Raw genomic sequence first — 25,319 nt, 5'->3', positions numbered from 1 at the left:
GTGAATGTCTGCTGCAAGTGGTATATGAATCCCCTTACATTGGCAATAACTTCCATATTCAGTAGAGGTGGATTTAAAATGCAGTTGATTCATGTTAGTGTTTGCTGTCAGATCATTGCAATTTCAAAGGCATGTCCATGGAGTTATGCACAAGGAATATCTTATTCTGAAATGGGGAACAGGGCCTGTGGTAATGAAAATATTTACACCCACAGACACAAACACTTCTTAAAAACAACAGACAAGCTCCCCACATCCCCTACTGCAACAGCCAGTTGAATAACAAAAAAAGAAAAAAACAATGTGGTTAAGGAAAGTGTTGCACCTATTGGCTAGTCTCCTAGGGTTTAAGGGGTTTACTTCCTTTATTTAGAAAAAAAAAGTTTAAAGAAAATTTTTAAAACAAATAACATTTGTACTGTGTTATCACCTTATATGCTGGACTGTGGAAAACAGCATAGAATTCTGGATAATGGTAATTTCTTCAATTTATTTTGTCTGTCAAGGAACCTTCATGGTTCTTCACAAAAATATATAAACATCTATACATATTCCTACTGAAGGAAGTTATTGCATCAGAACACAAATGTTTAATTGTGTTAATATATGTAAACATGCATATGACTGATAGGATTTCTGAAGCACTTGTGTACCTAATAGGCATTCACAATCTCTTAGATACCTTCTTGCTCCATAGCCTACAGCTGCATTAGCACGTTACCTTCCAGAGGCAGCTGTGGCCCTATTTCCCCTTGGGAAGATACCATTTTCAGCTGCACCGCGTTTTTGAAAGCCCTATAAAGTTTTTCAGGAAAATCAAATGAATTCGTTTAAGCAACAGGTTTTTGCTAACCCAACTCATTTGGTTAAAATGGATTAGTAAGCAAACTGCGTGTGGAAATGAGGGGTTGATAACTTCCAGCAGACAGCAGTCATGAGTGCTAGGAGTGGTACCTGCCTCAGCCCTTATGTTGAAGCCAGCAGAACTCTGTGAGTATAGCCTAACTCTCTTAACAAATGCACCCAAAGACGTCCTCCCAACATAGATAAAATTAAATTAACAGTTGCATCTAGTGGGAAAGCACATCATAACTAAAGGGAGAAGTTGGTAGTTATTAGCTTATTTTCTTTGTCTGTTTTATGCTGCAGTTAGGAGTCAACTTGGCATGATACAGCCCGGCATAAGCACATACGGAATGAAATGTGACATGCAATAAACAAAGTATTTTAAATGAGACTTTTTATATCCCTTAAGAAATAGAAGAAACAGTCACACGCTGCTTGTTAACTTGTAAAAGTAGACACAATGGTTTGTTTTGCAGGAAATTTCAATTCATGCCCGTAAATCAAATAACAACATAAGCTGTTCTGATTCTAGTTTGTGGGAAAATGTTTAATTGCTTATTTATTTGATTTGTCTTACTAAAATGTATTCTTATAAGTTGTATTCTTACATCTCATGTCTGCGGAGAGATGTTTCTTAAAGGCATTTTTCAGAATGACTTGGTGTTGGTCCAGTGCTCTGATGTCACTGGAACAAAAACAGGAGACTCTGTCTGGATTTATTAGAAGGGGGAAAGGCTCTTTTTAGTTTTCTCTGGTTTATTGCATCTTTCTTGACATTAAACTCCAGTACTCAGTACAGCCTATGCCAGATGTAAAGTCTCTCTTTAAAATACCATGCCAATTACTGACACATAATGTCATATAAATTATTGTAAACTATTAGATAAAATACACTGATAAAAACAGGCCCATTAAATACTTGCTCCTTAATTTGATTTCTCCTTTTAAACAACCACATTAAAATTATGAAAGGTAATATATTTATTACATATAGCATATGTTTGCATAGTAAAATAACAAATTATAAACTTAACTCTCCTTATTACTGGTTGTCAAATAAATTTTCTGATAAAGACAGACTTTTAGCAGCTCCTGTAAGTTTTATTACAAGATTACACACTTTCTTTCTAGTATGGTTGCAAGATAGAGGACAGATGTCACAGATCTCTTCCCAAAACAACAATTTCTTCTTTCTCTACACATCTTATTTTTATCTGTAAGCTGTAAAACTCCAACACAAACTTGTAAACTACATCCCTGGTTTCAGCACTTCACAGTATGCATCGTATATCCCATTCTCTTAGGTAACGTTAACTTGCATGATATTATCCCCCATCATAGTGCTGTTAGAGATTGCTTTTGTACATATTGGAGAACATAGCTTTATTTTCTCTCTTCTGTACTTAAGGCTAAAATGTCCATATTAGTTTAAAAACAGTTAGACTCAATGCTCAAATATAGTATGAGACTAATTAGGCTTATTCACCCATAGTAGCAATCATAAAACCTTATATTCAAGTAAACCTTCATATACTTATTTAATTCTTCTGTTCAAGGTCAAAATACTTTTATGCCTGACAGAGAAACAGAACAAAAATTATTTTCAAGGAGGCCTCTCCAAAGCATCATTCGTTTCTGTTTGTAAACCCGTTATTTCAAGAATCCTCAGCATAAGCAACAAATATCTTCATATAGTTGACATTAGGCAAAAGATTGCTTGGGATCTCGGACGTTAGAGAGAGAAACATGCTTTAGCTAGTCAAACTAGGTATAGAAACTTTTGGCTTAATTACAGAAGCGTTTAGGGGGTTTTTTTTGAGATTTCTGAAACAAACTTTCTGAATAAGCATGCACAAAATACGGATATACCTTTGGGTAAATACCTGTTACAGGTTCTTTTAACCTCTAAGCAGTTCTGCACAGCCAGGAAGTAGATCAAGGTGAATGTCAGGCAATTAAAAAACAAACAAACAAACAAACCAACAAAAACAAACAAACAAAAAAAAACAACCCCCAAAAAAACCCAGGTAAATCATCACAACAAAAATCATCATGATAATAAGTAATCTATTTGTTAGCTTTTTGGAAATTTTGATTTTTTTTTTTCTTTTATTTGTTAGCAAGCTGTACAGTGCAGTTCCTCCACCATGCATGATTACGTTGGCAGACCTAATTTTGAGAAATATGTCATACTCAGGGCACTGTAATTTCTGTAGTTCATTCAAGCCAACAGTTAAGAGCATGACTTTTTAGTTTAACTGTGCTCAAAGAGTTTGCTTTAGATCTCTCTGAAGAGTGTGGAGAGAGTTAGTCACTCTGGTGAATTTTTTGCTACTGTTTAGACAGTAAGTTTGAGCACATACAATAGATGATAACGTTCATACAGCTATTGGAGTGAAAAACATTGCAGGTAAATGGAGGACAACAAAGCCTGGTAAGAGGTGTGATAACCTTTAGTTTAATCAGATTAGGAATACCTGAGAACATCTGTATGAATAGCTGTTTCACATTAGTTTCCCAAATTCTTACACAACAAATAATACATTAGCATATAACAACATTTAGGAGGAAAACAATGACTCCATTCCTAGTGTACCATAAGCTTGAAAAAACTATGAATACTAGGATTTCTCAGAAAAGATTTTTACAATACATACAATGAAGAATTTGTATTTAGGATAAGGATATATAATAAGGATAGAGTAAACCTATTGTATGAAAAAGAAGTTGGTTTATTCAATATAGTAAAACAAAGGCTAAAAAGGGATGTGAATCTTCCTCATAAAATATGAGCAGCTCCATAGTAGAGAGGGAAAAACAATGCTGGCACAGGAACAAATAGGAGAAAACTGACCATTAATAAATTAAGGCTGAAAATTGGAAGTTTGCTTCTTGCTTTCTTTGTAAAAGCCCAAAGAAATGTACAAGTAGGGGTAAAAAATGTAATTGGTTTTGAGGGAAAAAAAAGGATAAATTTAATTTAAGATTTACATTTTTGTGCTGAGGAAGATTGACTCAAGATACTGAGTATTGTGGAAAAAAAATAGGGGATTTCAATCAGGAAAGTATATTTTGATCCCCTTTGCATTTGAAATTAAATTACTCCATACAAAAGTCATTGTTTCATGTGTTTCAAGTGTTTCATAGACACAGTAGATAATTGCATTTAGTTTCACACTAGATAGATTGCTTCATACGGTTAGAATAAAATTATGTTATTGCAAAATTTCCTGCCTAAAATGGTCATAAAAACTCCACTCTATCATTGGGCTTACTGAGGCTGAGCAATTTTAACCAGGAGAGAAGAGGGTTTGGGGCTGGGTTTTTCATTTAAGTTCTTGTATTTGCCTGGAGATACATAAACATATGTGACTCATCATTTAAGAAGGAAAAAAAAAAAAAAAGGGGAGAAATTATTTCAGCTATCACTATGTAATGAACTTACTGTGAACCAGTAATTGTGACGTTAACCATTTTGGATTTGAAGTAACCAGAGACCTTCTATAGATTCCAATGGAAACCTTATAGCCAGAAGTATGCTAACAAGTCAAAAGTATGCTAGCAAGATGTTTTAAAAACAAGCAATTAAGAGAAGAATATCATTTATTTATATCCATTTCCTGCTCCTGTCTCTTGCAACTAGGAGACAGGCAAATGTATGTTTGTTTCCCAGTGCTGTGGCACAAATTTTTTCTTTAAAAAACCCCAAGAGTGAGTCTGGAGCTTCACATTGGTTAGAGCAGAGGACTCAGTATCAGATTTCCTTTTTTACCATTTACTTCATGTTTAATTACACCCTCTACTTCTTTTAGCTCTCTTTGGGATAGAAAAGAAAAAAGATTGCAGCATCTTAATAATGGACATTCAGGAATTACACTGCCCTTTCTCCCTGCCAAGATGTGGTTGTCCTACAGGGACGACTCAGAGTTTTCTGAGGATAAGATGGAAAGCTCCAAGGAGTGGGGTGCGATGTGCATATACCCAGGAGCATTGTCCCAGGACTGAATTTTTTTTTTCCCATACTCTATACCACTTTTCACATTTGAGAGTGCACAATGTCTTCATTTAAATTTGACTGCAGTATCCCTTAGAAAGGGGCATGTTTTATATTTTAGAGACTGCTATAAGTCTTGATTAACAAACATCTTCATATATTCCCAATATTGTATGAAAATCATTTACATGTTGGCCCTAGAATGGCATATTGTCTAAGTTATTCATGTCAACTAGGCATGTATTAGACCCCATGGGTTTTCATAGTTTCTGTTGTATATTACTGGTCTTATGAAAAACAGTGTAATTAAGGCCTTGCACTTCTTAATGTATGTGAAAAGATTAACTTGATAAGATGCTGAATATGAAACAAAAAATCTGAGGAAGATAAAAGGAAAATGTGTGATCTTCATCTGAATAGAAGGCATAGGTCATTAAAAGCACATGGGCTTAATATTACAAAACACTGAACACACTCTCAGGTGATAGAATTTAACTAGGACAGAAAATCAATTCCCACATCCTTTGGATTTGTATGTCACGACTTCTCTTTATTGTCTAACATTTGAACTGAGTATGTATTCAGGGTAATGAGACTAATAGTTAAATCCCTTTCATTTTCTTGTTGTTGCTTTGGGGTTTTTTTTGAAGTTCACCACATGAATAGTTGAAAATTGGCACTGCCGGTTAGAAAAAACAGAACAGACAGCAGAAGGGGAGGGAACTTCTACTGATTCTCCAGAGTTTCTGTTGTCTTCTTCAGAAAGACATGGGAAGCAGCTCGGTAAAAGAGGCAGCAAGCCTCATCCTAACCACCCAACTTTTGCTTTGATCGCCTGCTCCATAGCACTGATGCTCCAGGATATTACATTTGCTTAGCTGGGATTCCTGAAAATCTTTCTGGAATTTCAGGCTTACAAAACTCAGTATATTTTGTGCTTTGCCCTCCCTCTTCCTTCACCTTTCAGAAGTAAAAAAGTTCCACTTGGGAAAACGTATTCACTCTTGCCGTCTTTTTGGGAACTACTTAAAAGAGAAAAAAAATCTCAAGTAGCCAGTGAAGTAACAAAAGCGTTTTTGGTGTACTGGCTCTTTGAGAAGTCTACAAATCTGATCTTTTCAAAAGAAGCATTCCTTCAGGAAACAGAAAGAAACTTTCTTTAAAATTCATTCTCTTAAAGCACAGTTATTTGTCACCCTCTTAAATGTGGTTAAAACATTTTCCAAAACTGTTTAATAACAAACATCATTGCTTTTTTCTTAAGCATCAAAAGTATGTACTGCTAGCATATTCTCTGAAGCCAATAAATACCAGCTGATCAGTCTCAAATACTTTTAGGAAGTTTAAAACAGCTGTGCTGCAAAATGAAGTGAGGAAAGCAGCAGGAATAGGCTTTGGTAAGCCTCGATTTGTTCATAATGAAACAAAGTTAAAGTTCTAAATTATTGCAGTGCTGGTAACCTGCAAGCTATAACTCCAGCTATTCACTTCTGTGAGTGAATAGCATGCAAGAATGATCCAGCAGACACATGAATTCAGCTGCAATTGGGACATGAAAAAGTTATGCCTTTATCAAAGTTATTTGTAAAATAAGGGTTCGAATACCTTGCAGACTTAAAATAGGTCAGTTAGATCCTCCTGAACCATTTGCACGCTCAGAAAACTGGAAGGAAATTAGTCCCTGACAGAAATTAAAGTGTGCTTATTTAATTAGCCTAATATGAGAGAGAAAAGCTATTAATAGCATTTGAAGACGTTGTACAACAAGAAGCATTTCATCCTAAGTATTGTTTTTTGAATCAACACTACTCCTGGGTTGTGATATTTCAATAAGCAGGTTGTAACCACCCAGTGTGCTATTGGGTTTGCCTTCATAGGCAGCCAATCTTATCTTCAGTGTCCTCGTTCCATTGCTAGGCATATTCAGTAGCCAGTCTTATTTAATGGTTTATTTCTTTTGACAGTGACAATTGATAATTGTTTCTCATTTAACAACAGCTTACAGATTCAGTAAAATGTTGTACTGTTGACTTGAATATTAGCTGTGGCTTTGGCACCTTCTTTTTTCCTGGATTGATTTCTCTCAGCATACATGGACAGCCTTATTTCAGAAAAGTAATGTAGAGAGAATGGCTTTTACTTTGTTAAATTTCAGTTTCTGATCTAACTTTTGCAATAGCTCTTTGACAGAAAAAGAGGACATAACCTTATTTGATGTTCGGAGGAATAAAAGCCTACCAGATTCTTACAATTGTGGAAAGAAATAGTTTGTCATAATTCCAGCTCCTTTCTTTGATCTTATTGAATAAAGTTCAAGAGTCATTTCTCGCACAGCTAGTGTGTATAAGAAATTTAGTTCCAAGCATTGGCCAAAATGGCAGAGCACCAAATTAAGTTTTTTTAATCTTCTGTGTTAACTAACTGATTTTCTTACAGACTAGGTTCTAAATGTGGATTGCAGTCTTTCCACCAAAGAAAATTGTAGTTAGCCTATTCACGATTTTATGCCAACCTGTAAGTGGTCTGACATCTCAAAATGCCAATAACATCTCATTGTTTATTTCAAGAAAGCAGTCAGGTGAAAAATGTTACTGGCCAGCACTTAACACTACTACTTCAACATACACTGTGTCCAGTTTCTCCAGGTCACATACATCACCATCTATCCTCCCAGTGCAAATGTTCTGTTTAGGTTGTTTGCATATGAAAGAATTTTGAAATCTTTTTTATTCTCTCTTTTTACAAACCTAATGTTCCAGAAAGTATCAAGTGAAATGATGCCAAGTGTATATTATCATTCAAGCAACCCTGGACAGACATTCATGGATATGTTTCTTGGCACTTTCTGGTCTCCTCCCAGAAACATTCCTGCTCCTATTGAGGCTTTTGGTGAAATGCCCTTAGAAAACAATGGGATGCGGGACAATACCTCAACCTTTGGCCAGAACTATCCAGTAGAAATATCATCATAAGAATCAAGAAACTTGGCTCCTCAAAGCTTAAACTCTATTCACCCTTCTCTGTTCACACTTGCTGTTATGAGCTACTTTAGGCAGAATGAGATTTCTGGAGACCAGAAGTTCTTAAATATTATTTCCTTGTGCTCCTTCACATACACCTTGTAAGAATTAGGGACTCAGGGGTTGATTCCCCACGGACCAGTTCAGGAGGTGCACATGGTTAGAAGCCACTGGGAGAAGAATCAGAGGAGGCAGGGCAGAACACGTGAAGGTAAAAGAAATGATCCTAGAAATGGAGCAGGGTGAGAAATATTCACCAGACAACACCAAGGTTAAGAGCAGAGAAAGCTTATGGTTACTGGGAGCCTTTTAAGAGCTCAGTGCTTCAGGAGTTGATCACAACAGCGTATGCAAGCTGGATAGTTTCCTCACAGAATCATAGAACGCTTTGGGATGGAAGGGACCTTTAAAGGCCATCTAGTCCACCCCCCTGCAATTGGCAGGGACATCTACAACTAGATCAGGTTGCTCAGAGCCCCATCCAGCCTGGCCTTGAATGTTTCCAAGGATGGGGCATCTACCACCTCTCTGGGCAACCTGTTCCAGTGTTTCACCACCCTCATTGTAAAAAATTTCTTCCTTATATCCAGTCTGAATCTACCCTCTTTTAGTTTAAAATCTTTACCCCTTGTCTTATCGCTACTGGCCCTGCTATCTTGTCTTATCGCTACTGGCCCTGCTACTGGTCCTACTGGCCCCTCATACCCAGGAGCCCCTTATTTGCTCCACAACTGGAGCCATCTAGCCATAACATTGTGCTTTGTCTCTGACCCAGACGCCTCTTCCCAGTTATAATGCTTCATTTCGTACCCAGGACCCCTGCAGCAACACTTCTTCCCAAGCTTCATACCTCGCTCTTCTGTTCCATAGAGGGAGATGACTCCCCCATGCACTTCCCCCTATGTAAGAATGGCTACTGTCATGGGTTTAGTTTCTTGACAAAAGAAGAGAATTAGAAAATTTCCTATTAGAAATAAGAAATTGGCCTTAGCACAGTTACCGGCTTTTATTTGGAAGAAAATAAATGGGTAAAATTCCTAGCTGCTCAAAGACAATATGGCCTGCCAACACTTCTACTTAATCAACTATATATACACCCCTGATTTTTGTTCTTGGCAAGGTAAATGCTATATGATACCACATGTGTATTAATCTGTTATTTTTTTTTTTAATTAAAAAATAGCCAGCACCTATAGACATTTAGCTGGATGAGAACACCTCTTGAGAAGGTAATACCCCGTCATGCACAGGATCCAGATTCTGACACTGTATTTCTAGTGCATGGCCCAGGGAACCCAGATGGTTAGCTACAGACATAATGACTTATAGCTAGTAGATTCAGGTTATACTAAATTCCTCACAGTCTCTGATGTAGGAAACATGGTAGGGTAGGTAGGAGCAGAGATAGGAATTTGCTGATATGCATTGCATGCATTTCCAAACTGGTGCCTGTTGTCTGGGAGATGTTCTCACATATTCTTAAGGTTGTGGCAGCTGTAAAAGAGTGTAGCACTGATCTTTGTTGCAAAAATCTTCAGGAAGGAATTGGAGGTAAGAAGGAGCTCAGGCCGTTGAGTCCTTAAATCAGTATCAGTGATAGTAGGAATCAAGAGTAATAGAAATATGCAAGGAGATTACAAAAAAATCTCCCAAGTAAAACCATATAAAAAATTCCTCTCTGGTTAGGACACTAATATCATTGCCAACTTTAGCCCAATGAAATAATGAAGTTCATAAAGTTCAGAGTTTTCTGATATTTTTTTAATGTTCTGTTAGTATATATGGTCAATCATTTCCAATGGATGAAGCAGTGGTAGCAGGAGGAACCAGGACATGCCACAGCACCACCTCATTGCTATTTGTTTCCATCATGTTCAGACTAGACACAGATGGGGCACAATCAGACCATGCTGTTACCATCAGTGCTTTCTGACACCTGGGCCTCTTGGCCCCATCCGAGTGGTGCCCTAGGTGGATCCTTTCATGTACCCTTGCCACAGGGCTGAGTTAAACCTTAGAATCGCTGAAACAAGTTGCAAAACCTAGTCAGCTTCTGAGGAGGTGCCCCAGTTTTACTGTGAATGTGAAACTGAGTACACCTCAATTAGCCATCTAAGAAGCAGGTGTCTTTCAAGCTAGATGTCAGTGTAAGAGACAGAGAGCACCAGAAGGTGATTCACTGCATGTGAAGAGCGTATCTAAAATGCGTGGAATGAGTCACCTCCTGAAGATGCTCTTTTTTCTCTTTGCCTTTCTCCTTGGGCTACAGAAAGAGCTTAGCCAAGAGAGTGAGCACCTACCACATAGAGGGTCATTGACAGGTGCAATATAACCCACCCTAACTCTATATCCTTGCCTTCACCAAGATGACTGATGGAAATAGGGTTCATTCATTAACCAAAGCTACCTCTGAGTAGGCAGAGTTTTCTATTGAGCTGCTCCTTTTGTGCTCCATTTTATTTTGTAGGAAGCAGCAGTTCAAGTGAATATCTTGTTGCACTATTTCTGCTCTCATTCCCTATAGCAAAGGCATGCCTAAATTGTAAAGAATTGCGTATGCAATTAACTTATGCTAATTTCCCTGAGAATAAGAAATAAATTACTTTGATAGGAATTAAATGTTAGTTTCAGTAGGCTCATGTATTTTGGCCATTCATTATGGGTGCATGTTGGTTTTTGCTGCCTCGTGACCTTTGTGACATCAAAAGACACTCTTTTGTTGTTCAGCCACATTAGCAATTCTAAAACTTATGTCTTGATTGCAGGTTCCTATTGTTCATCAGGACTCTGTATTATACATTCCTCAGTAGAAAAAAAACCCTCAGTTAAATCTCTTGTGGGAAAAAAATGTGTGTCTTAATTTTAACTGAGACAATGCATAGCCAACTGTTCTTTAAACTGTAATTATTAGGCCTGAACAAGCATCCATTGAAGACATCTACATTGTTGGTACCCTGGTGAGATCACTTGGAAAGCCAGTGGTTAGTGGTGTACAACAATATGCTAAACTGCCCAGAGGAATTAGGATGCTTCCTTAGTGTTGCCTGTAAACTTTTCTTATTGGCTTGCCTTTTCTTGTATATGCCACTCATAATTAACTACAGCAAAAGAGGGCCCAGCGAGGAAAAGCAATTTATCTGAAAGCCTCTATTCTTTTCTCAAAATGTATGAAGGCTTATTTTGTACTTCCAGTTGGCCAGCATTGAATTTTTGTTTGCAGAATAATGATATGATTGTCTCAAATAATAGAACAGCTTCTAGGGAAGCTCAAAGATGCTGTAAATTTGCACTCATCTTTGTTGTAGCAGCTTCCAAACTGGTAAGGAGTCACTGCCCTTCCTGCCTAGAAGTGAGAAGCATGTATGATCACAGCATTAATTATTGGATATTTCAGCAGCTGCCTCCTGTGATGAAAATAAACTTAATTAGGAGCTTTGGATCTTTTTGGCAACAAAATAGCCAGTAAGTGGTATCATCCATATAATGCCATCTATGCTAGCATCCTGCGTTCCTTTATCTGTAGGAAAGTAATTTCTTCCTTCATCTGTTGGAGACAACTTGTTGCTTCCAGTTTCCTTGAGGACAATTCTTAGTGTTGGATAAGTTTCTGGATTCATCCAGCTTCTGCACCAGGCAGAGTGTTTGGCATGGTAGATATTGTCTAAGCAAAAGACTGTGTGACGGGTATGCAGATCAAAAGCTCTTCCACAGAAATTATAAGCCGTGAGAGCAAGGTTAAGTAAAAGCCCTGCACTTGACTGATTTTCCATGTAAGCCTTCAGAAACTGGTCAAACACAGATGTCTTGCACCGGCCTGCAGAGGAATCCAATGTCCATAAGCAAATGTTACACTTATGACTGAGACTTGGGCTTGCAGGAATCTGTATTTTCCCAGTTATGTTTTGCTTTTTAAATGTTAATGTCAAGTAGCCTTTAAAAAGAGGACAAGCACTCCCATAGGCACAAACATAAAAAGACTACATTGCTTTCCTCTTAACCGCATCTTCACTGCAGTGTCTACATGTTTGGTCTGGACTGTTTCATCAGTGCCTTGTCCTCAGTGCCAAATGTCAAACACACATCAAGCCTGAACAAAAGTTCACTGCAACCAGTAGAAATCCCTCCAGTAACTTTATTGAGCACTTAAGCTGTTAACTTACAGGTCATTGCCAAGACGAACTGAAGAGGCGCCTGCTGCCAGTAATATACTGACTTCCTAAAGGCTTGTATGTTTATTAAAAAAAAAAAAATAGGATGAATCATTCTGTTTCCTAAGTGGTACACAAAGAAACAAAGTGAATTTTTCAGCCTGAAAGGAAAAACCCTAGAAAATAATAATTATCGCAAATGAGAAGTTATTGTTTAACGCATAGCACTTCTGTGATTAGACTAATGCCTTGTCTTCCTCTCCTCCCAGAATGTATGTGCTTGCCAAATGTGCAAAATGCATATTCAAAGCTATTTTGAAGTTAAACAAACCAAAGGTGTTTGTAAATCTGCAAGCAGTTCCACCTCTTGTGCCCTGAAGTCAGACCAACCAAGGTTATTCAAACTGAATTTCAAGTGACTGTTTCTGGGTTAAGACCTTCTTCTGCTAATTTTTAGCAGTTCAGAGTAATCATTTTGGCAGAAGTCATAAAACAATGAAAACAGACTTTATGTAGTGGAAAGATGACAAACACTTCTGAACTCTCACAGGACTGACAGTGAGCGCTGCTTAAGTGCTGTCTGTTCCAGAGATGAAAAAGTTGCTTCTTATGTTTGGGTTTGCAAAATGACCTGCATTATCTTGATTTTCTCCTCAATGAATCATTCAAGTGTTTTACAACAGGTCATTAAAGGTAAAGGAAAACTGTTTAGTGAATTGTTATCATGTACAGAATGTTTGTTTTGCTTAAATAACATTCCCACATAAAGGATGTTTGGAGTCACTGTTTAGCAAAAGGAAAACAACACTGGACTTCAAAAACACCAAGACCCACAGCACAGATAAGTGAAAACTGCAGTGATTAGCTGTATACTGAATGCAGTAGCTATATTTGGCAAAGACAGAGCTCCCAGCATCTAAATAATGTTAAAGAGAAAGAAGGCTTTTTTTCCCAAGTCAAAGATTTAAAAGATTTTTCATTCCACAACTTAAACAGCATTTTTTTAATTGTATTTGCCATCTATTTCTCATGGGCCACCAACCATATCCTCTTGGTTTATCTGCTGACCCAGGCTGCCAGGTAATAATTCCTTTCACCTAAACCTCTTGCAGAAATGAAGAGAATGGATGAATTATTTTAAACAAGTTGCCGATCTACAGTTATCCAGCCTATGCCACTGAGTGCCAGTCCTCACTATTGATTCGACTTCTCATTCCACAGTAGATTAAAAATCCTGTGTTGCAGTCTGATACCTTAAAGTGCTATTGCCTTCTGTTGAGAGAGCAATATAGCAGCTTAACATTGGCTTTAAATAGACATGTTTCTATCCTTTCTCCGCATAGGCAGAAGGTGGTGTCTCCCTTCTCCTCTCAAACAAATCATGTAAGGCATGGTTATAAATCAGAATGCTAAATCTAAGGATGCAACGTTATGGACATCTACCTTCCACCCCTTTCCTCTGTGCTAGTGACACTGTAGGAGAAAAGATACTGACAGAAGGAAGTTTCCCTCCTATCCATCACTGCAGGCTAATCTCGTGCCTGCACATGCTGCTGTAGCTGTCTGCTAGACTCTGCTATTGCCCTGAATTATATTCAGTCCTTTAACTGTCAAACCTTCCCGTCTGCTTTACTTGCACATTTCCCCTCAAAGCATTTTGTTAGACTTGTTCTTTGCTGTTTGAGACGTCAAAGCTTTATTGACTAGTAGTTATTCAGCATTTGTCAGACTTTCTCACCTTCTCAGACCCACACTGGGGTCAGGACACTCTTTAGACATAGTGCCTTGGCACCAGAATTGCATATTCATCACTCGGAGAAACGCTGCAAAGCAGCATATCTAGAGGCACTCCAAAGGTGGCAAAAGTTGCCTGGATAGTCAGTGAGAATAAGATAGCACTGTCATACAGAGCAGGTGAGACCCTATGCATGTGCCCTGTATTTAAGATGAAGTTTCTTGTATTTGGCAACATTCCAGGCTGAATACAGATGTTGGACAGGACACAACTGGAGAAAAGATCATCAGAGGCATCAGCATACCAGCTTCCATGAAACTAGGGAGGTGGATGGGTGGATAATGAGCTTCAGCTTCCCACTTAGCCTTGCAGACACATGATCCATCATCCATAACATTTAGTGGCGCAGCACCACAGTAAATGCAGCTATGAGTATAGATGCATGTGTTTCTGTACCTCTGTGAATGGTGTACATATTCTTTTCTGCCTTATCATAAGTATCACAGCTTAAAAACAGTGCAATAGCCTCTTATGAAAGCCTTCAGTGTCTACTTCTGAATCTGAGATCATACAAACATTCCACAATTGTGCACATAGTGGTATTGCAGCCATTTTTGCAGAATTCGCCGTGTCTGGGCAAAGTTTTTCATAATTTCTTCTGCACTCAGTGGTGATGTCAAGGGAAACCACCTCCTGTGTTGTGTCAATAACATTTGTGCCTATGGCAGTCCTTGAAAGACAGGCAGGATCTTCAGTCTGGGTATACAGACAACTCTAACACTCAGTTGTTTCATTCTTCATGATTAACTTCTTGCTTTTTATCAATCTAGCACTATAACTCAGATTATGTTGCAATGAAGTCAGGGCTGGCTTAAATAATGAATACTACAGAAAAAGAGTACATAATTGTGCACTTTGGAAAAGGTACGAAAAGAGAGATTAGATATACCAACATTTTTGGCATTGTTCCTAAATTTAGAATAATCTATTAATTGGATCTTAAATGTATTTAAGTACATCATGAAGACATAAATAGGGATCTGCTCGCCAGTGAGGCCACTGTCACTGTTCATTCTTCTGCACCGCTTCACCCTTCAACAAGAGTTCTTGATCTGCACTTGCACGAGGCTTCTCGTTTATGTGCTCATCTGTAGGAATGAAAGTCACAGAGTACCATGAGCACATCTTCCTGGTCTTAACACTGGAGAGAGATTTTTTTGAAGTATTAGTTGCTGATTAAGTTAGAGTAAGCTGAAACATACAAATCCTAAAATCACACATCCCAATCAAAACACTGAGTTGTTCAAAGCTGATATATCATAGGTAGCTTCTAAACTCAGTCAAACCTGTGATCAGCGGCTGGTGCCTTCAGATGTCCTCTATTGCTCTGATCAGGACTATGGGGAACTAAAAATGAAGGGTCACCACAGGTATCCTTTTTCCTCAGCTTTGAATCTAACATCAGTGTTCAGAAGTTGAACTGTGCTTTCATCCTCTATCTTGTAGTGTCATGCCACCTCCCTTAGGCTTTATGGGAAGATGATAGTGTTCACAAATGCCTGGACCCATTTCTCCTTGCCTTTGTAGCTATGCACATTCATGGTTCTAAAAAGCCAGGGAGGACCATATGGATGCTCTAGTCTGACCTTTTGCGTAATACAGGTCATAGAATAATTTACCTTGGTACTGTATGTCAGGTCCAGTAAGCTGTGGCAGAACTACAGCATACATTTTAGACATCTGTCTCAATTTAAAGATGCCAAAGGGCTAAACGATTCACTCTGTCTTTAGGTAATTAGTTCCAAAAGTTAATTTTATTCACCTTTCAAAAACTGTGCCTTATTTCTAGCTTGAATTGCTTTAGTTTCAGCTCCTAGCCACAGATCTTCCTACACTCTTATCTGATAAGGAGCCCTTTACTATTGTAGACATGTTTCCCAGGCAGGCATTTCTAGATCCTACTCAGTTGAAGTCTCAACTTTCTATACTCTGGCCTTCAAGCATCAATTGTAATTATTTAAAAATAAACTGATTATGTTAGCTAGTGGGATATTCACACTTACAACGGATTAAGACACAAACAGCTAATAAACGTTTGTTAACTAGCAGAACTCCAAGTATACGGAGGAGAATGAAAGAGCTCCAGAGCTAATTTAGAGATGTCCTTTCTTGCTGTCTGCATCCCAATCCTGAAATAGCAGTGGAATTGTTCTGCTAACTGCTGCCTGTAAAGATGTCTGGTTATGTCCCATTCAAGATCTACAACCATGCATGGTTTGGCTTTATTTTTATCCATTTTCTTCTTAGAGGTAATCCATTTTTATCCATTTTATCCATTGCATTTGCAATGCAATTGCATTGCATTGCTAGAATATTTAATTTATCTTTAATGAAACTGAGAGGGTCAAAAGATGAGCCTGGGTAAGAGAGAACACCGCTCTACTAATACCAACTTGATTGAGCCAGCTGTAAATCTGGACCAAACTGGCTCTCAGCTTGACAACTGTTTAATGCAGTCAGTCCATGAAAGCAGTCTTCCTGATTTTCAGCTATTTGTCTGTGACAGGGAAAAAACAGCTGATAAACTGAGCATGAGGGTGTTGGCTGCAGGATAAAAAAATCATATCTGTCTCTAAAGCTGTAGATCTGTTTCTCATTGCAAACCATTTCTCGACAAATTCCATCAGAAATAAGCACCAGTTTTCAGCCAAAACCCATACCTACCTTAGTATATCTTGTCACTTATCAGCACTGTGTGCTCTACCTCAGGATCAAATGGAATTATTTATTATGGAATACATTATTCCAACCCTGCCTTATTAAATGGATTTTCTTTTCTACACTATCCATGGGTTTAGACACAAACATGAATTTCATAAATAAAGGTATTTTTCCTGCACAGAAAGGCAGAAGACTGTATTTCTGCATGTCTGGATCACTGCTTCCTGAGAACAGGCACATGTTCATTACTTTAAAAAAAAAAACAAAAACGCTCTCTGTATATTAGCTGTAGATAACACTGTACTGTTATGGAAAAGATAATAAGGCATAAAACCCTCACTTCTTCTGGAAAACACTGTGCATTTTGAACGTGGTTAGTCATGAACCAGCACAGAGCATTAATGTGTATTACCCCTCCCTCCCTGCCTGCTTTGAGGCAGTGCTTGGAAAAAATGACGATAAACCAGATTAGAACTGTGAAATAACATTGCCACTTTTATATGCTGTCATTGCTTTGGTGGATGAATAGCTATGAAGATAAGTGCAGCTATACCACGTACCTCTGTTCCCTCCTCCACCCTACCACCCACGCTCAAGTTCTGATTCAAATGCTGCCCGACTCCTCCGGGGCTGTCCAGGAAATTGCCACCCAGAGATTTCCATGGTGTTCCCAGTCAACACCGCTGAAGGAGGAAATCAAGGTTTGTTCGGAGGGAGTGCCTTGAACTGCTTTTTATTCAGTCAGTAACGGATGCCGTAAGCCTGCTTGTGATCTGTCATCTCATCGTCACAGTTTTTGGCATTATGCACATTCTTTCTTTACCTACGTACAGTCAATATGCATGTCCATATACGCATAGCATTTCTTATAGTGATAAAAAAACCCTGCAGAAATGAAGGTTCATTTTAAGAGACGCTGGCAGAAGTAACGCCATGTGACACCCTCATTAGGATTTCTGCAGCTGCCTCACAATATCTGCATCACATATTACAGGAACCCCTCCACACAGCCTGTTGAGATACTGAGGTCCTTCTTTGTAATTCATTTCTCTCTATATATATATAGAACTTGTTAGGAAATGGCTGTTTGAAAGGCAAGTGGATGAAGAGTGACCCTAGAACTTAGCCCAGTAATTAGTTGTTATTCTTTCTATGACTACTACAACAAAACCTATACAAGAAAAGTTTACTTTTCCAGAGACTGTACCATGGTGTGTCCAAAGATCGTAAACACAGTACAGTCATAACCCTTCCAGAAGATCTTTCTTTAGCAAGAGATAGTTATCAGGCCTCTCAGTAGTTGGCTGTATTGTACACACAGCTAGAAAACTTGGCTACAGACAGAAGTGATCAATTTCAAATGCAAAAAGAAAGAAGGAAACAGAAGAACAAACCTGCAAAAACCAGAAATGCTAGCCTGAGGAGAAAGGGAGGAATCAAGGGGGTTAAAATGAGGAGACCATGCAGGAGCCAAGGTGAATCATACATGCTTTTGTGAGCTGACCTTAAGTTACTCTATTCCTTAAGTTGGCTCAGAGGTGAAGTTTTAGATAGAAGAGTTTGGAAAGTTGCCATGAAGCACACAAGCTCTATGCACCAGCTATGGAGATGACGCTAGCTGATAAGGGGGGAAGATGATACTTCAGGGAACTATATCAATGCCATAGCTGTGACCTCCCTGCTGAGCAGCTTCTGAGCAGGCAGATTTATGTTCCTGCTTCCACTGTTAAACAAGAAACTTGGTACCTCTTAAGCTCATCAGAGAACCAAAGACATGCTCACTTAGAGATTTTGCATCTTTTAATTCTAAAGGCAAACTGGTGCCCCAGTGCTCCCAGGGGAGAGGGAAGGGTAGGGAATAAGCGGCATCTTCCCCTCTCCCTGCCCTTGCAGGACAGAGGTGGGAGCAATAAGGATGAAGACTGGAATATATCTCATAAAGTTAGCTAGTATTAAGCACTTTATTTTGCTGCTCAGGTGATGATTTCCTAGTTTACGTAAAACAAAGGGGGATTTTCCTCATTTCACTCAGATTCGTGGAAGAGCATTCTTTGACAGCCGCTAGGATGGGTTGTTCAGAGATATAAGTAAAGCCACTCTTCTGGACTGCTGCTGAATATTAGGGTACCTCTGTTAGAAGTGTCAGAAGGCACAAACAAGGGAACAAAAGTAGTTCAGGTCCTTGACATTACCTGTGCTGCTTGCACAGGACTGCTAGGGAGCCAGGACAGGCTGTAGCAGAGGGGTGAGCAGGAGCAAGAGCAGCCAATGGCGTTGGCTCGTTCAAGAATGTACGTACATCCTTGCCAGGAGGCTTTTCCAGGTCTCAGACACAGAGTACTCTATGCTTGCACAAGAGTCAATGCTTTTTGGTCCTACACCTGGCAGCACTGAGGCAATGATCTGTCACGCATTGGCTACTGGATTTGTGCCCTCATGTTAGGAGGGATGACTGGTACAGATGTTGGTGGCTGAGGAGCACTGAGAAAGTGCTCCTGCACTTTCAGAAAGCACTGAGGAGCACTGAGAAAGCCAACGGCTTTTAAATTCCATCCCTAGCATTCACCAAAAAACAGACTGTGGGCCTTCTGGTCCTCTGAGGAGTCCCCCAGCTTCAGTGCCAGAAGCAGGGAAGCAGCCTCTGATAGCTCTTCCCTGAGGAAGCTACAGGATGGCCCTGAGGAGCCATCACCCTGATCCAGAGTATAGCAGCAGTAATCGTAAATTTAACCCTCTGTTCTTCTAATATTAGCATTTATTCATAATGGACATGTCCCTACTTACATACTAATTTGCTGCATTATTAATTATTTAAAAATCCTCCTCATATGTTGTTTTTTTTCCAATGTGGTGGGGGGTTGGGTTGGAGAGGTTGTGGCAGTAAAAGTTTCTGGTGTTTATCTTTTATTCTGAATTCAACTAGACTTTCTTTTCTCCCATATTTCAATTAAAAAAGGAAAACCAACCAAACAAACATCTGACTCCTGCTGCTACTGGAGAAAGGGAGGTCATGCACTTCTGGTCTCCGACCCTGGAAAGGCCCAGGAAGAAGGTGTCCCTGGATTCCTATCATGACAGTACTTACAGTGAGTCTTTTGGCTCCAGTTACAGTTAGAAAGAAGAAGGAAGGAAAATTACATTTGTAATCACAAAAGCATTTTCAAATAAATTATTTGACAAATCTTGAGTATGAATAATTCAACCTCTCATGACTGTGAAATTACACAGTATAAGACAGGCATTTCATACTAATCCAGTACTCCTTAATGCATGCATTTTAATGTCTTTATTGCCTACAATTATCTATAAAAAACATCACTTTCCCTTCTTTGTGGTGTTCACATCGTATACAAACTGTTCCAACTGTTCATCGTTTATAGTTTTGCTAAAAACCCTTAATAGAAGTTACACAGAGATCCAATACACAAGCATATGTACTCTGTTCTCCATGCTTAAATATATAAAAACCACAATTATGCTTCCTAAGTGCCTAAACGTTTTAATTCAGAATAGCTGTTTTTCTATGTTACTTCATACCATTCTCGAGTGTCAGGAAAATGAAAAAATCTCTGTGTGTCTGCCTAAAATAACCAAGAGATGGCAGCACTCCATTCAACCCAAATTTGACTTGTCATATAATCTATATAACTACAGTACAGCAGGCAGTACAAGTAGGAAATGCAAGTGAAATAGAGCAGTCAGCTGTAGAGTAAGCCAGGACATGCATCATTTCATCAGTCATTCTGCCTGTTTGCCATGGGGGACTGAGAAACACAGCAGTGATGGAAAGTTCTTGACCAAATGGGGAGAACGAGGAGATTTGTGACGATTGCGTTTCTTACTGGTCCATAGTCTATTGGTGGCAGCAACATTTGCTGAGGTCCTGACACTGTTCCCTTGCATTTGAAATCATTAGGAAAAGTACTGTCACCACAAGGAAAGGCATTAAGATAAGGTGCATAATGAACACATTCCAAAATGGATTAATCATAATTTTTTTTTAAAAAATAACCACAGAAAGTTTCACACATATTATAGTAGGTCAAATTGCATACAGTATTCTTTCTTTCCTCTCTTAAGTGCTGGAGTAGAAGTTAACTCCCCTAATTCTCCTCAGTCTTCATACACTACTCCCTGTCAGTGCAAGCTACAAATTATTAGGTACTTTGTCTTGGTTTGCCAAGGTGCAAATGGCTATGCAGAGAGACCTTATTGGATGTCAAGTGCTTTGGGTTCTTTGGGAAGCAAGTTACTGTGTGGAGAACAGAGTGCTAATGCATTTGAAATCAGTCTTGAAGAAGCTGTGACCGGATGTAGTGGTACATTTTACATATTTTGGTCTCCAGAAATCTTTGGATGCTTTTTAAGCTTCCTCATAAATGTCCAGGAATCCTCTGATACTGATGATCACTGCTGGAGCTAGGCTCAAATGGTTTTCCTTGCATGACTAGCATGGAGGTATTTACAAAAGGTAAACTTTCTTTGCACTTAACCAGCTATGCTTACCTTGCATGTTCAGTAGGTTGTTTCCACTCCGGTTTTTGCAGTGATGGTAGGGCAATTACTCTATTTGGCTTTATATTTTTTTCCATACGTTCCTTCACTGCCAAAAGGTGAGGGGTTATAAATTAGCATGCAATAAGTATCGTGTTACAAAATCTTAACAGAGATAAAGCACCTGTCATTTGTACCAAGTCAGCTCTGTAAAATCACTGCCATAGTCCCTGCTTATGTTTGACTCAGTGAGTCTCCATGACAGCAAAATTACAAAGGTGTATCTCCACTAGCATGTTAGAGCAGGATCGGTTACCCTCCTATAACAAAAACCATGGCGAGGTAATTTTAAACAAACTTTTAAACAACACATGAAGGATCCCATGGATGAAGTTCCTCACCTTTCCTTTCCTCTCCCACTTTTCCTAGCTGCCCCATCAGAAGCACACTGTGCAGCTTTCTCTGTCCCGACCCACTCTTCCTGCACAGAGGGACTTTCCGTCATACTTAGGCACAAGCATTAGTGGTGTTAGTTAACACTGAGAATGCTAAAGGAGACAGATCGCTGTTTCAGACAAGGCCAAATTGAATAATTAGGCTTACCCACATTGAAAAAGATGCAACTTCTGGTACGTTGCAAAAAAAGTCCCTCATTTGTGTATGTTTAACATAGATGAAGTAGCTGATGGTCCTTTCCCGTTACAGTAGGATCTGCCGTTTATAACACATTAATTTTACCAGGAAAATATTCCTTTCACCCCGTTTCTGAGCAAAGATTTCATAGCAGAGACCACTCTCAAGAGACTCTCCTTTCACTTAGAAGTCACTGTTTATATAAAGCAGAATACGGCTGGCAACACTTTGTGAGGAAATACTTTGTGTGGGGTTCTGCTGTTAGGTGTCTTCTGCAAGGCAGCCTCCAAGCAGGACTGCGTCCTTAATGCCATGTCAGACAAGTGGCTGCTGGACTTCCCTCAGACTTCGCACGTACATAGGCTCAGTCCAGGAAGACTTTCCAGCTTTACAGCTCTACACACAAGCCAAGGACAAGCAGAGTTGTTATAAGAGGAAAATGCAGCCCCTCACATGCTGAGGCAGGGAAAAAAAAGGGGAAAAAAAAGACATTTTATATGGGATGGAGGAGGAGACACCTTCAGAAGAATGAAGTTAAGCTTCGGGGTGTAGCTGCTTGGAGAGCACTAGTGGAGCCATGCCTTGGCAGGCTGCTGCACACGCTCCCCTGAGGCAGCAGCGGATGCCAGGAGGAGCTGGGCTCCCCCGCGCACGGTCTCTCCTAGTGTTACCGCTGGATCTTTTATGGGCTCCTCCGCAGTGATAGCTACCCCCACACATTCCTTCTCCCCAGCTTTCTCTGTAGTCTCCACCTTCAACCTCTAGCTCTGCTGAGCTTAACTTGCACATGACACTGTGACCTGAGGTGAAATGATATATTTGATATGCATTATCTAAAGTCCTGATTTATTTACTTTGGAGTAGGTGGGGGAAGGAGAGATATTTGAGGGAACCTGAAAAGTTCAAGAAAGTGCTTGAGGATTAATACGCTGCTGGACAGGATAAAAGGAATTTTGCCAACGAAAACACAATCAGGCCAAGTGCAAACTAATGCTGAGATTGGGCTGGGAGGGACTGCATGGGCAGAGGAAGGGTTTGGGGAGTTGGATTAGCTCAGAGGGTCAGGAAAAAATATAGGAATGACTGGAAGCAGAGCAATGGGAAAGAAGGAGTGTGTCGGCCCACGTGTCAATGAATCGGCTGTTGGCAGCACATAAATGTTAAGGAGCAGCTTGCAGTCTCTGACTGTTTGTAGCCTGATTCCTAAACCAAAGAAGAAATCCAGAGCAGCACTGGATACCAGACTACACCTCTGAGCCATCACAGCCTTTCACTTGCACTAAGGAAAATAGATTATTGATACTGGCAGGGACATGTACTCTAAAAACAGACAAGGAGATTGCAGCCTAATCCAAATCCAAACAGAAGCAAGTTGTCTAAAGCCAAATTCCTTTTATAGTCCCTTAATTTCACTACAAAATTGCTTTCCTTTAAGTTTTAAATTGTGCAGTATCCGAGCCAATCTAGCTAACCCTTTCTTACAAGAGCAGTCTGTGCAGAAGTGGACCCATTAAAAACTCAAAAGACTAATGGCTTGCAGGACTCGGGGTAAAATCTTGGCCCCACTGAAGGCAGTCGGAGGTTTGCCAAGGACTTCAGTGGGGCCAGGATTTTACCTCAGGTCTTTACAAGCAGCAGCGTTGCTCATTTAGAAGCACAAAAACACCACTGTGAATTTCCTGAGGCCCAATCACCAGCTCTTGCTGGTGCTTCCGACGTCAGATGGCTTCGCTTTGAAACCCAAAAGGAAGAGGCTGAGAAGTGAAGCTATATCCTCTCACTAAAAGCCAATTCCTTTTACATGATCTATGTGCGATGTTTAATTCCAGCAAAAAGAAGAAAACCAAAACTTGGGTGTTTTTCTTTTCCCCTTCCTCTCATTCTCCCAAACCAACCTCCAACCCCATGGGGATAGTATAAAGAGGCTTCGCTAGAAATGACGTGGCAGAGGGCTGCTGGCGCAGCTGGGGCTACACGTGATGCGATGCGGCCGGAGGGCCAGCCGGCAAGCACACCGACCTCGGGCTGCTCACAGGGCCCCCACCCAGCTGATGACCAGCCGCTAACATGGCCCCGTCGGCTGGACGTGCCGCCGGGACGGCACAGTAATTGAAAACAGCAGGCCTTCTGCCTCCAGCCTGCCGCCTGCAGCCTCCTGGTGTTAGTGCTTGGGAGTGTGTGATCATGATCAATAATGCTTCACGGGAATCTTTTAAAGTGCTCCCAGCCACATCACTCCAGTAAAGGATTTGTCAGCCTTTCCATAAACCCCAGTTTTGAAGAGTTTATAGCTCAGCTTGTTTTCATTACCTTGAGGTGAAAGTTGCCATATAAAATTTCAGACCAGAAACACTTTTTTCCCTTGCTAATATAAAATATCATTTAAAATAAATTTTTGTCTCCAAATTTAGAGTCCTGGTAGGAGCCATGTTGTTCCCTGGCTGTTTTGGGTGTGCTGCTCAGAACTTCAGCGTGAAAATCTGTTGAATTTAAGGATTAACAAGCAAATGGTGAGCTCTTCTGCTGAATTTTTAAACAACTGACTAATACATCCAGAACTGCCGAGTTATTTTGCTCACTCCCAAGAAATGTCGTAAGTCTGCGTGCAGGACTTCTGTGGAAGAACAGACAATGCTCCTCTGCCTCTTCCCCTTCCAGCAACTGGAACTACAGTTTTGCAGTGCTTTGTTGTTTTAAGGAGCAGAATTTCAGCTCGGTTTTGGTCGCTGTAGCTCCATCCGCTACAAACTACTTCGCGTCTTTTCTCTGTTAAACAGTTGCTACGCTGCAACCCAGAAATAACTGAAATCCCAGTAACAGACACGACTTTTCCTTTTACATGCGTAAGTCACATTCCAGCTACCTGTACTTACAGAGCACAGTGGGAGAAGAAAGCTAGGGCTATCTTTCCAAACTCAGCTGACACCAGGTGCCTGTGCCTCACACACACAGGCAAAACGTTTCTCATCACCTGAACAGTAATATCTGACCTCTGCATTGCAGATGGCTTCCCTCACTGCTGAACTCGACCCTCGCCCCATGCAGTGCAGGAGGATCCCACCTCTGCTGCTTTCCGACCTTACCAGCAGCCTCAGACCAAAGTCCCTGCCTCTCCTGGGGAGCAGAGAGCTGCGAGAGCAGCAGTTCCCAGGCCTGCAAGCCTAATGCTGCTGTTTCACAGCAATAGATGTTAGCATCCAAAACAATAATTGAAAAAAACACAGAGGTATGATATACCTGGGCATACCACCTTCAGCTATCTATGGTTGGAAGGATTAAGATATTAATTTCCTTATTTAATATCACAAGGTTAATTTCACACAATGTTCTTACAAAACAGGGGACAGAACATCGCAGTCTGATCCCTTTGGGTATCGACGCAGGAGGACCAGAGGTGCTGTCATGCAGATGAGTTCATCCACCAAAGCCAAGTGGATTTATATTTGCTAGATCTCCAATCTCTGAAAAGTCTGCCTGCTTTATCCAAATGTCATATGGCCATGTTACTCCTGGTAGAATTAATATATCCTGGATGCTTTCTTGATGAGAAGGTACATTTCACTTTTTTTTTGGCATGGCCTACCCCTAGGATAATTTCTCCTTAACCAATGGATTTTTGCTGCTGTAAGAAAGTTTGGAAAAATCAAAGAGGGGAAAAAAACATGTTTTTTTTCTAAGCAGTGCCAGCTTTGTAAGTGGATGGTGAACAGATTATTGGTAGGATTTTT

The sequence above is a fragment of the Platalea leucorodia genome (assembly GCF_965183815.1).
Source record: "Platalea leucorodia genome assembly, chromosome: 3".
NCBI lineage: Eukaryota > Metazoa > Chordata > Aves > Pelecaniformes > Threskiornithidae > Platalea > Platalea leucorodia.
The sequence above is the reverse complement of the archived record's forward strand: the minus strand, read 5'-3'. Positions refer to the sequence as shown.